Source organism: Diadema antillarum, unplaced genomic scaffold (assembly GCF_040938485.1).
Source record: "Diadema antillarum isolate AM-2024a unplaced genomic scaffold, OU_Dant_1.0 seq00000854_RagTag, whole genome shotgun sequence".
In the NCBI taxonomy this organism is placed as follows: Eukaryota; Metazoa; Echinodermata; class Echinoidea; order Diadematoida; family Diadematidae; genus Diadema; species Diadema antillarum.
Genome location: NW_027271725.1, coordinates 1,495,723 through 1,512,133, shown reverse-complemented (window position 1 = coordinate 1,512,133; position 16,411 = coordinate 1,495,723). Strand labels below are relative to the sequence as shown.

The window sequence follows — 16,411 nt, the reverse complement described above, 5'->3', positions numbered from 1 at the left end:
AGAGGGGGAAGGGAGAGCTGGAAGGAGGGGTGGGGGGGAGGGAGAGGGAGGAGGGGAGGGAGGGGTGGGGGTGGGGAGTAGATCCCTTGTCCCCTGCAGGTTCCTGAATTCTGAGCACTTCACTCTGTGTAGTGACATACCAGTCACTGCTGTGGGCATTTTACCTCAGCCAAAACCACAACCACAGGGTCTTTTTAAAGGGAAACTGTTCCCAAAGAGTACAAAACATTGAATAAATGCATAAATGTGGAGAGATGGAATCAACAAATCAGCACAAGCTTAGAGCAAATATGACAATATGGCACTCACAAGTAAAATAACACAGCTATTACAATTCCACTGTGGCTAAGTAACTGGATAAGGTAGCAACCTGGATGCCTCTGAATGTCACTGGAGTCACATAGCTGAAAGTTATATTAAGGCCTACAGATAGGACATGAAATATCAATGATATCAAGTTTTCTTCATAGAAATCATTCATTCATGACACTGTATAAAATACAGTACCTCCAGAATTGGGAAATTTTTTCCTCCGCACAAATTCCACGAACACAAAGACTATTTGGTTAGTGGACAAAAGAAACCATTCCTTCACCGTTCTGTTTGATAAAGATTAATTACACTCAACTTACAGTAAGGTCCTCACAACACTATATCTATTCCTCTGAAGAAGGAAAAAAAAAGAAGAAGAAATGACATTGCAGTCTTTTCTACATGCACAAAAAACAAAACACATTCCTTTCATATCTTTTTTTTTTCTTTTGAGGACACAACATACCATATTGCCTTGCAATAACACAGATGTCTTTTCCCTCAGAAGAATTTGATAGAAGTGGAAAGAACAAGTGTTCATGCCATAGCTGTAGGCCTACATCTCTTTGACTGAGCTGCAATATTTGATGTGGTCATGAATGCATAACAGCCTGGGAAGCAAGCCTAGGCTATGCACATCATGCTTTGGGGGAAGCTATTAGCCAAGGCAGTTGTGGGAAAGCAGGCACGTTGTCACAGCTCTCTCCAGTTCTCTTGCAAATGTATGTCATCTGATAATCAACCGAAGCTCCTTGGTATCATGGACTTGGAGATTAAAAATGAAAGTCTTTTCCTTGCTCACAAATAAATCTTTCATTCCTCATCAAGTACATTTATTTGTGTGATCATAAAAACAGATAATCTCTGAAAACATAATACTGATCTGATGATACAGTTCCAAATAAATTGAGTGTGAGTTTGTCTCTGAATTCCCACTGCATAAAACATGAAGAAATCAATACAAACACCCTAACTATGCAAGAGTCGTATTCACTGGAGTATTGACATCTAGATTTGAGGTTATCACAAAGACACACAAAATCAATCATCCTTTAGTTTCACCAGCATTTAGAATCGTGTCAGACCTTTTTGTATACATAGCCAGGATAAGAAGGACACAGCTAACACACAAAGGCACTGCAAATCACGTACAACAAACACGTCGCTGTAACCAATATCCCATTGTCTGTGCACTCAGGGTTGAAGGGTATTATTGGTCGAGAAACATTAGATTCTTGGATTGCGGAATTCGCCAAAGTATGCCAGTGCCGACAAAGGCCGTCGTACCCGACTTGACTCGAGATAGAGGGGAAAGATGTTTTTGTAGTCTGTCATGATTCATGTAAAAACAGACGTGCAACACAAAAAGGCTCACCCTACAGTTTAATACAGACTACTCTATTGTTGTTGTTTTTCTTTTCTTCTTTTTCTTGTGCCCCAAACTAGCATAGCTGTGGGCCTCCTTAATCATCGCAGTTATCCTCCCTGTAATTATCATGGCTAATGTCTCTCCATTAGACACATTTCTTACTTATCTCCAGATGTTAAGATAATCAACAGTTTCACAGGTTAGTGTGATTCAAATCATGCCTGAAGCCTTCATGTGTACATGCGGATTGAGAGACTGCAGCAATATTAACCCGTTGAGGACGAGTCCCGAGTATACTCGTGCAGGTGTCTATAGGAAATGTGTGTTGTAGCAAAATCAGTCCATCCTCAGAACACATTGGTGAAAGTTTGAGGAAAATCAGATAATTCATTCAAAAGTAATGAATTTTTAAATTTTGTGCACAGTCCTTGCTGGATGAGAAGACTACTACAGTATGATGTCACATGCGTCCTCATCCAGTGGATCCAACACCAAAACTTTAAAAATTCATAACTATTGCATTGATTGTCTGATTTTCCTAAAAATTTCACTGTTGCGTTCTACTAAGGTTGCTGCTTTCATTCAATCCACAGCTCTCTTTGGGTTTTGGTTTCCTTTAAAGGAGAATTTGCCTATGTTTCTTTGTTCATTTTCCATCTGAGAAGATGGCTGGATAGCCCATATTCAGGTCTTGTGAGTAAACTGTATGCATAAGAGGGGAAAAGCGAGAGCGGGAGACCTCCAGGAGTTGGAGCTGCATTGGACATGCATTTAGAAAACTGCCTGTTGGAGCTCTCATGTTAGCCAGCTTGGTCATTCAACTCAGATAGTAATCTCGTGGAGTACTGTATTAGCTGGCTGCCTATGCTAATGGGAATATCTTTCTTTTAATAACATTTGTAAGATGGAATTATTGACTTCCTCAGCCACATCTGAATAATAATTTGCAACATGACATCTTTGACGTATCTACAGCATCATCAAAAATGTGTGCATAGTATGTGGCTGATTTCAAATCAACACACACACACACACACACAAAGGACAGCATGATAATGACTTTCCATTGCCCATACCATTACGGCCCCTGGATGAAATAAATGGAAGAAAGCTCATTGCAGAGAAATGTGCATGGCACGGAAGAGGGCGTGATTAGGATTATAATAATAACCAGAATGTGAGCTAGTTGCCATGGCGATAATTTGCATCACTATTACTGTATAAAATCTCAGGGGCAGAGCATGAGGAGAGATGAGAAGAGAGGCTGAGGGAGAAGGAGAGAGAAATGGAGATGGAGGAAACCGATGGCCGAAGCTCGGATAGCCTCAGACTGGGTAGTCATCATAATCAAGCTCCTGTGAGATGACGCAGGTTGAACAATGGGAAATGCCCTGCATAATTGACGGTAATTTCTTCTTGCGGTCACGTTCTCACTGCTGGCGACGACCTCTTTCTCCTAGCTGCACAAGGCAATATACGGCTTCTCTCATTTTTTCACTCATCATCTACTGTAAAACGAGGAATTTTCGTGTGCATTTTAATTTCGCGAATTTCGCGAGCGCCAAGATTCGCGAAATTAAAATGCATGGGAAAGTTCTTGTCTACACTATATGCATTGAATGCCAGTGGCAGTTGCGAAAATTTCATGCCGCAAAAAAGGCCATTGGCTCCAATTCGCGAAAAATTCATGCCGCGAATGTATCATGTTTTACAGTATTCAGTAACAGATTTGACCATCTTCTTTATGTGCCTTATCCTGTCACCAGAAATACTGATAGAATGGATTTACACATAATGAAAAGAAAGACACAAGATTGAAATATCACTCTCAGTTTTGCTATGTTCACCTTCTGGTAAAGTTTGGATGCTACATCCATGAGATTTGAAAGTGGGTTCAGGATATTTCCTTAGTAGATATGTAACACTCTATAATGTCCATGACCACTAAACCCTCCATATATGATTGATAGTTGTAATAAGAATGATTAGCCACCAAGTGTTCTTAGTTTTCACCATTTTTTGCCCATGTGTTATTAAAAGCATATTCAATCCAAGAGATTTGATTTGATTTGATTTTTATTTATTTCAATACGGTAAAGGGTATCAGCTTATAGGCTACTTTTCAGCGAGGCCGTGCATAAGAATTAACAAAACTGAATAATGGATAAACAATAAAACAGGTTCAAAAATAAAAACATAACTGATTGAATACAACATAAATGACAAACAAATAAGCAAAATCAAATATTAGAACAATATAGAAGAAACTAGCCAATGGGGAAATAATAGGCCCATTCTCATAGTCATGATTATTTGCATCAAGATTTCAATGAAAACAAGATTTTTTAATTGTGGACATAATAGGCACGACTATTAATAAGATTAATGAGACTTGTGATTTGCACACCACTAAAAGTATAACATTTCGAAAATAGTCAAAACTATTTGCGATGTGAAGTGTGTATGAAGTGTGTGTGAATCTATGAATTTTACTATTCCCTGCAATATCCTGCACTGGAAATTTTCTGTCTTAGAGATGGCTTCAGACATAACAGAGCACAATATCTCTCATACTGCATCAGAAGAGATTTTTAAAGTATTCTCTGGCAGTAATCCAAGTGCAATAATGGAGCTTTAAAGCAGACAAAAAACTAATAAAACTGACACACAATTGTGCAGTACACATGCATATAAACAAATTAATGTGGCAGGTTCAGATTTGTTGAAAAAAGCATGAATCACGTCTCTCGTAAACGTCAAAGTGCCATTACATAGCACACCATGTCTAGTGTCAGGGTGAGATTCTTACTTCAGAAACCACAATACCAGAGTTTGTGTACATTTCGACCACAGAAAGGGTGAAGCATGATAACGACCCCGCGGAGCAACTGCAATCAGTTCAACTCAAAGGTGGAAGCAATGATAAAAACTGAGCAATAAAAGGAAGATGAATGAAGCTAACAGTATACATGTTTCTCCCTGAACTGGTGGAAGTGCCGACTAACGTGACACAGAATGAAAACTGGACAGAATATATCCAAGCTCATTGTACTTCATATCATCTTTTTGGAGATAGTAAAAAGGTATCAAGATGTGTCAATAATGTAAGACACGGACAGGGTGGAGCATAGAAGAAAATGATTTCCCTCCCTAAAAATTGGGTAACTTTGTCAAATTTGGTAAGAGGCAACGTGGTCATCTCTCTTTTCACTAATCAGTTAAGAGCTCTGACAATTGAATATGTCCTCATCTTTTATCAGAATGACATTACACCACTTTAAGCATATATTTGTACGTATCATCTAAAAAATATGCCATCTCTTTCAAAGTTCCATCGTCAGGAACTTCAAACAATCTTTCTAGAGGGTGAAAGGGGAACAGATATCCAAATATCACACATACTAAGACTAAACGCGGAAAATTAATATGCAAATCGCAAAGACAGTTATTACAGCATGGAAGAGTGAAGGGGGTGTAGCGAATCCTTCAAAACATGACTGACAGAAAGCTGCAAATCTATATCTTGTTCCCTCTCCCGTTATCAGACAAAATAAAGTATAAATGACTGCATCAATGACCGACCCCCATGATTAGCCCTAGTAGTCCACCACCAAAATATCACACTTCCAAAGTCCAGGCACTGTCCATGTTAGCATTGGCATCCCGCATCTGATCTGTCGAACGAGAGGCAGCGATTGTCCTAATTATCAGCCGCATCTGCCCGTCTCACCGAATTGAAACCTGGCAGATCTGAGGATGTATGATCAATTTGGTTAGAGAGGGAGAGGACGGGACATGTTTGTAGCTCTTGGTGCTCTGTCACTGTCATGCAGAGAGAGAGGGAGAGATAGTGAGAGATAGTGAGAGATAGTGAGAGATAGTGAGAGATGAAGAGAAGAGAGAGAGGGAGAGATAGTGAGAGGTGAGAGATGTAGATGGAGATAGATAGATAGATAGATGGATGGCAAAGGGAGATATGGAGGCTGGAGCAAAAATGGAAACAAAGAAGATAGGGAGTGATAGATATATAGCTTGATTAGTTAGAGATATATGGGAGATAGTGAGAGAGAGAAAGAAGGATTAAGGGGGAAAGGGAGAGATGGAGGGGGAGAGAAGAAATTGGGGGGGGAGGAAAATAGAGAGAGAGAGGGAGCGACAGAGAAGATGGGGGGGGGGGGGGAGGGAGGGGGAGACAGAGACTTCAGGAGAGTGAGAAAGAGGAAACCAAGGATTGAAGAGTGCCAGCACATTCCACACTGGCCAAGTGACTCTACTGCCAGCCGTTGCAATTGATGGCCTGCTTTCTCTCTAATGAAACAAATGCCAAGCACACAGCTCCCGACTGGCTGGAAATCCAAACCACCCCTTGGCACTAGTCTACCCATACCAGACTCTCTTCACTGCTTTCAACACACTGCAAGATTGTATACCAAGGAGCTACAACATAGCTCCATGATTATATTCTTCATTACTTTTAATTCACAGAGTTCAGACAGTCTTTGTCATAAGGACAAACTTATGTGAAATGTGAAGGGTGTCATCCATTGAACTGAGACAACTAAAAAAAAAAAGGAAGTAAATATAGACAATGTCTGAAATTTATCATCTCAGACCGCAATTTTAAAATTGCCCCACCCTATTGCACAATGTTATTCTCAAGTCTCCCTAGTCAACTTACATCAACCACCCCCACTAATCCAGACGTTGGCGATGTATTTTCTGGCCTGAAATAATAATACGGCTACATTAGGAAAAATGGTTAGGATGTCATCATAACCCCATACATGCACTTTGTACTCTTGTCTGGAGGAAATGAGAATGGGTAGGCCCTACATCATACATGACTCAGGCATCATGAGTGTATGCAACCCGAGTTCACATGTAGGCCCTACACTTGGCACTACATCTCATAATTCCAAAAAAAAAAAAAAAATCAGCTCAACAAAGTTAAATGGGCTGGTCAACAAATCCACAGGATTGAACAAAAATATTTACAACTAAGTTTACAAAAGACAAAAGTTATCAATTGTGTGCAATAAAATGTGCCTTGATAGTCGTATGCCCCTTTCCAGGTACCATATGCAAACACATCGCAATCATGAAGTTTACACTTTGTTCATAAGCTATTAGTTTAGGCTTCCAAAATAAGTCAATGAACTCCCATCAACTGTGGGGATAGCTATCATAGCAGGTGCAATAATATGATGTTGTAAATATGCATCATGCACAGTCACAGGCCAGCACAGATAAGATATCTCTCTCCTGGCATTGTCCCATCCTATATTCATCTTATCAAAATGTATTCATGCAATCCCATGATCGATACTCTTTAAACTCTGAACAGAAATACCTCCCCCCCCCCTTTTAATAAAAAACCCTTATATAATATGCCTATAGGTCTATATGCAATTACTACGATCACTATGTCTTCTTGTGTGTGTGTGTGTGTGCTGTTTTTTTTTTTTTACCTAAAGGATATTAAGAAGTGTTTATTGATTACTCTTACGACTGACATCCAGTGAACATTGTCTTCAAGCAATGTACATATTACTGTTAAGCATTTTCTAGGCAGTGGGAATGCCTCTACAAATGGACTGGTTTGTCACAGACATTCTCTTCATATCTGCTTGCTGGTGCACTAAAGATCTGAGAGACAGGTCCTTTTCAAACATCTGAAATTCAAGAACATGTCCCTACAGACTGATGCAGATCAGTGCCAGCGAACACAGGGTCTCTTGTCTTACCATTCTTTTTTTTTGGGGGGGGGGGGGGGCGGGTGTTCAGCAGTCATACCCCTTTCACGCTCGTCACATCGCCTAGGAGATTCAACGAAAGATTCAAACCTAGAATGCCTGCGAGAATCTTTTTTTTTTCATACTAGTGAATAAGCTCCTGGTTGAATAATTCTTGTTGGCTCTTCTGCAGTGCAAGTACACATTATGTTATGGCGCATGCACAAAATGGCCCACAAGACATTGTTAGAATGCGGACTTTTGCTTTTCACCCTGAAGTTTATCCATAATGCCTTTTATGCTACAGCATCACCGGGGAGTTTGCAGGGACACCCATGAGTTTACCACGCATGGTTCAAAAGGGTAAGATTTCCAAAAAGTCACCTGGCATTTTACATGTGAGTTTACCCATGATGCCTTTCATGCTACAACATCAGCCATGAGTTCCTACAAGATCTCAGGTTGAAATTTGCTAAGCATGAAAGGGGTGTCATGAAGAATACTTGGTATGCGGGAACACTCAACAAAGTGCCTTGGGGTCCACAGAGATGAGCTGTTCCCCCCCACTGGCGTAGCCAGGGGGGGGCGATGGGGGCGGTCGCCCCCCCTAAGATTTGGACCGGGGATTTGGGAGGCGGAAAAAAAAATGCGTGTATACTGTATGCATGCACATGAAGCGGGTCTCCTTTGCAACCTTTCATCAAATAAGATATTTTTTTTTTTGAATATTTCACTCAAAGTGTGCACCAGATCGTTGAATTTCAATTCAAAATATGCAAAATCTCTCGTGCTTGGGACCCCCTCCCAAACCCTCCCCCTCTGTGCCTCTTTCCCTAGCTAAGTACACTTTTTAGATTTACAAAAAATTATGAATAATTCTGAGTGCACAAGACTTATCACTTATATTCCGAAAACTCAAGGTTCCTTCATGTATAAGGGGAATTTCCCCTTTTAATCGACCCTTTCCTCCCTCAGCCCCCCCCCCCCATTTTTTTTTTTTTTTTGGGTGATTTCCCAAATGTTGATTCCATCAAATATGCGTATACGAGATATCTCAATTTCAACCTTAAAAAGGCAAAAGCTCCATCGGAAGGGAAGGGTGGAGATAACACTCGCCAACGCCTTCTCCCTGCTCGCCCCCCCCCCCCCCGCCATGCATAGAAGTAGACTGTGGCTATACCCAGATCGCTTTATTTCAATTCTAAAAACGCAAAAGCTCCGCGAGCGGGAGGGGGAATCCCCCTACCCCTAAGCTCTACCTCACTAGACTTTATACATACACACAGATGGTGCACATTCGGAATAAGAGCTAAATTCCGTGATTTTAACACTTCGATGAAAAAGTATTGCACCAAAACTTTGCACCAGATCGCTGAATTTCAGGTCTGAAAACGCAAAATCACCTTCGTGTGGCAGGGGATATGCCCCTATCTACACCCTCGTGTGCATGCTTTTTCTGCTTGATTGCTGAACAGACAGCGTTCATGATATTCAGTGTAAGAATTAATACAAGAAGACTAGTGTATTTAAATTATACTATTTTATAGGCAAATTGTTCAATAATAATCTACACTAAAATATACTGCAACCTTAAACAAGTGGGACTGTTTCAACTCGTTAAAACACGCAAAAACATGCATCAAATTGCACCATTTGCAACGTCAAAATGCAAAAAGTTCTCACCGTGGAAGAGGGGACACCCCCCTCCCACACCCTCCCCTCCCCTCTCGCTCGCTCCACTCGCTCGGGTTCAGTCGCGTTCATGATATTCAGTGAAAAGAATTAATACAAGAAGTGCATTTAGATTACACCATTTTAAAGGCAAATTGTTTCATAATAATCTACACTAAAATATACTGCTACCTTAAACCAGTGGGACTGTTTCACGTCGATAAAACGCGCAAAAACATGCATCAAATTGCACCATTTGCAACAACAAAATGCAAAAAGTTCTTACCGTGGGAGGGGGGGCATCCCCCCTCCCACACCCTCCCCTACCCCACCGCTCGCTCCGCTCGCTCGGGTTCAGTCGCGTTCATGATATTCAGTGAAAAGAATTAATACAAGAAGTGTATCTAAATTATACCATTTTATAGGCAAATTGTTCAATAATAATCTACATCAAAATAAACTGCTACCATAAACATGTGGGACTGTTTCACGTCGATAAAACGCGCAAAAACATGCATCGAATTGCACCATTTACAACATCAAAATGCAAAAAGTTCTTACCGTGGGAGGGGGGACACCCCCCTCCCACACCCTCCCCTTCCCCATCGCTCGCTCCGCTCGCCCGGGTTCAGTCGCGTTCATGATATTCAGTGAAAAGAATTAATACAAGAAGTGTGTTTAAATTACACCATCTTATAGGCAAATTGTTTCATAATAATCTACACTAAAATATACTGCTACCTTAAACCAGTGGGACTGTTTCACGTCGATAAAACGCGCAAAAACATTCATCAAATTGCACCATCGCAACATCAAAATGCAAAAAGTTCTTACCGTGGGAGGGGGGACACCCCCCTCCCACACCCTCCCCTCCCCCCTCGCTCGCTCCGCTCGCTAGGGTTCAGTCGCGTTCATGATATTCAGTGAAAAGAATTAATACAAGAAGTGTTTCTAAATTATACCATTTTATAGGCAAATTGTTCAATAATAATCTACATCAAAATAAACTGCTACCATAAACAAGTGGGACTGTTTCACGTCGATAAAACGCGCAAAAACATGCATCAAATTGCACCATTTACAACATCAAAATGCAAAAAGTTCTTACCGTGGGAGGGGGGACACCCCCCTCCCACACGCTCCCCTACCCCCTCGCTCGCTCCGCTCGCTCGGGTTCAGTCGCGTTCATGATATTCAGTGAAAAGAATTAATACAAGAAGTGTATCTAAATTATACCATTTTATAGGCAAATTGTTCAATAATAATCTACATCAAAATAAACTGCTACCATAAACAAGTGGGACTGTTTCACGTCGATAAAACGCGCAAAAACATGCATCAAATTGCACCATTTACAACATCAAAATGCAAAAAGTTCTTACCGTGGGAGGGGGGACACCCCCCTCCCACACCCTCCCCCCCTCGCTCGCTCCGCTCGCTCGGGCTCGGTCGCTTCGCTCCCTCGCAGACTAACCGCCCCCCCTAAGATGAAATCCTGGCTACGCCGTTGTTCCCCCCCCCCTCCCCCGACCCCCCACCACCATGAAAAGTTTTAATTGGCCTCATCATCTGTAACTTGCATGGAGGCTAGCACTTGAAACCTGTTCCAGCCACGACGATGAAAACAACCGCAATGCATTGCAGCTCACAGCAAGACTGCTGGCTACATCCGTAAACAGCACAATCTCCTTCCCCTCTTGAAAGTAATGCCATCCATCCACACAGAGGAAAGGGAAAACTGGTCAGATACAAAGATGGCTTTCACACTTCCAAACAAATACATCAGTAAATGTGCGGAAGAGAAACATTTCATGGTAATTTAGGGTTTCTTTGTTTGTTTTTTTCTCAGTTTGAAATTCAGACTTGAAATTATAATAATATCCCAGACACATTTCTCACATCCTATTTGGCAATGGGATCTAGAGGTGTTTTCCCATCAATACTGGGTGCAGTGTTCACAATCTGAATGGTTTTCACATAAAAAATAAGTGTATTGGTGGAGGTGTATGATCTATTTCCTTCTACCATGGTATGTAGGCCTACATACATGTATGTGCATCTTAACCCATTGAGGACGGACTGATTTTGTCACAACTCGCATTTCCCATAGATCCCTGCCCGAGTATATGTATACTCGGGACTCGTCCTTAAAGGGGATGGCTAGTAACTGATCAGTGGCAATCAGTGGGAATGCTGGAGGATGATTGTTCCAATCCTTGGGGGATTCATTTAAGAGTACACTATATATCTATTCTTGTGTGAAAATTATTTGCTTCAGAATGGTCTCATATTCAAGTAATGTGCAGTTTAATGTTTCCAGGTAAGCGTCCCTGGTCAGTGACGGGGCATTAATCTGCACATTACTTGAATATGAGACCGTTCTGAAGCAAATAATTTTCACACAACAGTAGAAATATAATGTACTCTTAAATAAATCCCACAAGGATTGGAACAATCATCCCTCAGCATTCGTACTGATTCCCACTGATCGGTTACTAGCCATCCCCTTTAAACGGGTTTTATATACTCTAGCATGTAAAGTGTTGTGTTTTAGATGCAGAGGCCGCGGACCTTTTGACACATTGGTTGTGATGAATGTTGTTTGCAATTAGCTGTCAGCACGAGACTCATTAGAGTATCTGATTACTCTTCAGACTCTAAACTGATTCAGGGACATGTTCCTGAAACGTGACTACAAACAAGTTCACTGATAGGTATGAAACCACTTCAGTCCTTTGAGAGGTCCTTCAACAGCCTGAAGAAACTCTGCATTCTGGCCACTCTGTTTATACTCCCCTTCCCCACCCCCACCACATTTCCAACCATCAGAGACACTTCTTGTCTACATATCTAGATGGTCATTTCTTGTGTAGATTTGCCTCATGGACGATCAAGTTTCTCGTAATTCTCGATTTTGCTTTCTTCTCCTCCCTGTACTCAATATAAGAATGAAATAAGAGCAACAATTAAATACTGCTACTATGCCTACCACTAAACAAAAAGTGGCCTAGAAACCTAGACTATCATTCCACAGAAGCGATTGAGGTCACTTCCACATTGCCCTGAAAATTCACATGGCAGTGGGTAGCCAACCTATGCGTGTAAACAAGAAGGGAGGGAATTTAAAGGAGGACACTCTCCCACGGAACAATTTTAATATTTTATTTTTTTTTCACAAACAAAGTGAACAACAGCAATGTGTCAGTAAAAAATCATAAACTTGCACATAATGAATTCTTTCATTTTGTTTAGTCTGTTTGATGCAGACTGAAGATTCAAGTGTAGATGGGTATAAGAGTACTTTTACATACAGGTAGCCACTTGTATTGATACTGATAGTAGGCCTAGATATAGTGAACAACTGCAATACGTCAGTGAAAATCACAACATAAACAATGCATATGAATTCTTTTATGACCATTCAATTTCAGTTAGTCGAACAACATGACATGAAATGAGCATGGTATATGCAGTACGTATATGCAAAAATATATATATATTTTGATTTTCTAATTTTCCTTTCATTAAGCATGACAATTTCAAGTTATGGTTATTCTTTTACTTTTTCAAGAAAGACCTATCTTGCTCATTCTGATTAAACTAACTCTCTTGTTGATATACATCCTCCCCTGATTATATGAACACATGCATGAAATTCATCCACCACACTGGACTAAAAAATACATGATACCAATCATTACATTCACACAATGTTAACAAAACTCATAATATATACATATTATATATATATATATATATATATATATATATAATTTTTTTTTTTTTTTTTTATATATATATATATATATATATAATTTTTTTTTTTTTTTTTTTTTTTTTGCCACCATTGGATCAAGTGAAGCTAGAGGTACTGGAAAAAAACCCTGATTTTGTCACAACCAACATGTTTGGGCAACTGAACTCTCTGGCATTTTGGAGCATATTCTAACATGCAACTTGCGACAAGAAGAAGAAAAAAAAACTCCCTCTGTTTTCATCATCATTTTCCCATACAAAATGAGAAAAAATTTATTGCGAGTGTATCTTCTGAAAGCGTACTACATCCAGACAGTGACTGGTGATTATACACTGTAAGCATTTTTTCCCCCCAAGCTTGAGTGTTTATTTCTTTCATGACAGTAGTTCAAATAAAGGATGATATTACTCAAATCCTAAAATAGACAGCTGGCATTTCTGGAGAAGATCATGAAGATAATGTTCATTCATTCTCTGGCCTCTTTCTTTGATTAAAAAAAAAAAGTCATGGCAAAGTAAAAAGGAAGTACTTATAGTAACAGCGAGCAGGTTGGCATTGCATCATCATACAGCAAGCACTACAAACATCTTCTTTTACAGTACATCTTTTTTTTTTTTTTTGTCTGTGTGTGTTTGCATGCATGTGTGTGTGTGTGTGCGGGGGGGGGGGGGTAGCTATCATGAGCTGCAATGTACTCACGCAATCATAAAAAACCACAATGAATACTTCATTCTCTTCTCAATCTTCTTTTTGTCTGCCTCAGGCCTCACTACACACTTGAAGCTGATAATCATCACGTCAGTAGTAGTTCATGTTTTCAAAATCTTTTACCTCTGCATTTTCCCCATTATACCTCTTTCTTTCTCTCTCTATCTCTCTACTATATATCTTTCTTGCTCTCTCTCTCTCTCTCTATCTATCTATCTATCTATCTATCTCTCTCTCTCTCTCTCTCTCTCTCTCTCTCTATCTATCTCTGCCTTGATCGGTTTATCTGTCTCCATTTGCACTCTCAGACAATCACCTTAAAAACTCTGCTCTACGCCCAGTAGGTATGATTAATTCATGAAGGTTACAGAGAATGAAAACATGTTGACATTTCCAGTGCTGCCGAACAGTCACTTGAGCGACTAAAACATGGCTCAGTCAGACAAAAGGCTGATTTGATAGCACATCAGGATCACCCACTCAAAGATAATGTATTCATCAATTCACAGCTTTTCATACATAAAAGTAAACACCTACGTTATGATTTACTGCAAATAGTAGGATAAAGGATAAAACCTCAAATCTGGACGGTGAGCAGGTGATAAACAGACAAGGATTGTAATTCCCAGTCACATTTACATATGATACGAATGATAATTATGATCAAATTCTTTTGTCCCCATACCAGGGATTTATATTAACTAAATGTCTGACGACCAATGACATACAAAAATCTTGTTTGACCAAGTAATTATACCTCAGGATCTCTCGGCCAAAGATCTGGTGAATTTATCTCCCACAACGATGTCCTCCATTGGCATGTAGTTGGAACATGTAGGCCTGCAATGACACAGAATGCATAGAAATGTGCATGAAGACTAGGGAAATAATTCATTCATTCATTCATTTCTTTATCGGTCGATGTCAGACATAGAAATTTGGCTTCCACTGGCATTACATTGCAACAAAATGATCATAACAATACAAACACATTTTACATCACAATTACATAATTACGTCTATGATAAGCACAATGAATACAAACAACACCAACACTAATATGACAAGTTTTATGCAATAGCCTGGACAGCAATACTGTGGAATGATTGAAAGAAAGTAATTCAATACAGAATCGTCTGTTGATCACATTATTTCAAATTCACTTGTCTTCCAGATCGTTCATTTTGATTTAACAAATTCAGAAAAATCAACAAAATAGTGCCAATGCCCATGTCTACAACAAATATAAGAACAAGAAGACTTTCTGTAAGTTTACCATGTATTTGATAAAAAGGGGTACTGTAAAAGTGGAAATGTTCACAGTGTTGAAATTTCACACATTTCGCGCAATGAGAAACTAGCACGAAAATAAAAGCATGCAAATATTTTTGCTTGCCATGTGTTTCAGTAGTTGATGTCTTGATTACGCGCAACTAAAAACACGCGAAACTCTTCTAACCAGGCCAAGCTCGAAAAACTAGTTGCATGAAAATATCCACTTTTACAGTACCATCAGTCAACAGTCATTAATTCATACAAAGCAAATTAACAAACCAAGAATTTTAGCATTGAAGGAGAAAGGGGATACCAGGGAAAGAGTTAACAGTTCTTATTTTCGATGATAAGATATTGATCATTGTAGTTTGCACCAGACATGTAAATATCCTAAACATAGGATGGGCTACATGTAAACCATACACTGCTCTGCCCATTCTATCTACATGCTTGTTACTGCAGCATGCATGGCTATTCTATAAATACCACTTGCACTGCAGCGCGTACTTCTCCTACCCCCGTAACACAATTATCGAAGGCATCACATCATTTCTCAGACAAATTTGTCCCCTATTCATTAAAACTTAAAAATTAAATTTCAGCCGGGTGCCTCTTGATTCGTGGGTGCGAGTGGCTGTATGTATGCACATCGTACCTCGTCCCTCCCAGTGGCAGCAATTTATGGCCACTAATGACACACATTGGCACATAAACAAATCATGGCACACATTAAAGAGACTATCAATGTTTGCCCGTTTCCCATCACTGACCACCAGTCAGTGTTCGCCAGTAGAGTCCCTTCTCATTATAGGCTTACTACTTCCTGATAAATTATGAAGTATTAATAATCAATGTCACTTGATAAAACGAAAACATGCGCACTCACATGTGCGCGTGCACACACACACAAAATGAGCAAAGCAGCTATGCAGCTTTATACAGCAATGTGAAGGCAATTGCTGCATACGTGCATAACACACCCCATTGCGTAAAAAAAAATATATGTATATGTGTGATTTTCAAAGGGGCATGTATGTGTGGAAAAAGCTGTCATCTGTAAACAGCCTACTTGTATATCATCATTTCTTTGGAGGCAGAGTACATGTACCCTGGGTTAACCGAAAAGGCAAGAAATCCTATGACAAAGGAGAAAAACACTCACTACATATATACTGTAAAACGAGGAATTTTCGCGAGCATTTTAATTTCGCGAATTTCGCGAGTGCCGAAATTTGCGAAATCAAAATGCATGCGAAAGTTTTTGTCTACACTACATGCATTGAACGCCAGTGGCAATTCGCGAAAATTTCATGCCACGAAAAAGGCTGTCATGCGAAAATTTCATGCCGCGAATATATCATGTTTTACAGTAACTATATTTGTTGATTTTATTACATAATTGGTTTCCATGGGAATCATATCCAAATGAACACAGAGACAAACATATTGACACCAAAATATGCCAGGTGAAAGAAGTAGGCCCTACATTGTAGCGCCCGATTGTCCTACATAATTTCATCTATGCCAGTATGGTGTTATCAAGGTTGAAATGGAAGGTACATGTAAACAGACACTGGTAAGCAATTG

At 39.9% G+C, this 16,411-nt stretch overlaps 1 long non-coding RNA gene across 2 annotated transcripts in view; it reads right to left on the bottom strand.

The window, feature by feature from the left end:
- The window catches only part of LOC139740439 (uncharacterized), a 47,944-nt gene that overhangs the window by 7,013 nt on the left and 24,520 nt on the right, over window positions 1-16,411 (bottom strand). For both annotated transcript variants that reach the window (XR_011711561.1, XR_011711560.1), the window contains exon 2: window positions 14,307-14,389. This is a non-coding gene — a long non-coding RNA (uncharacterized lncRNA). The remainder of the gene's footprint in view (window positions 1-14,306; window positions 14,390-16,411) is intronic.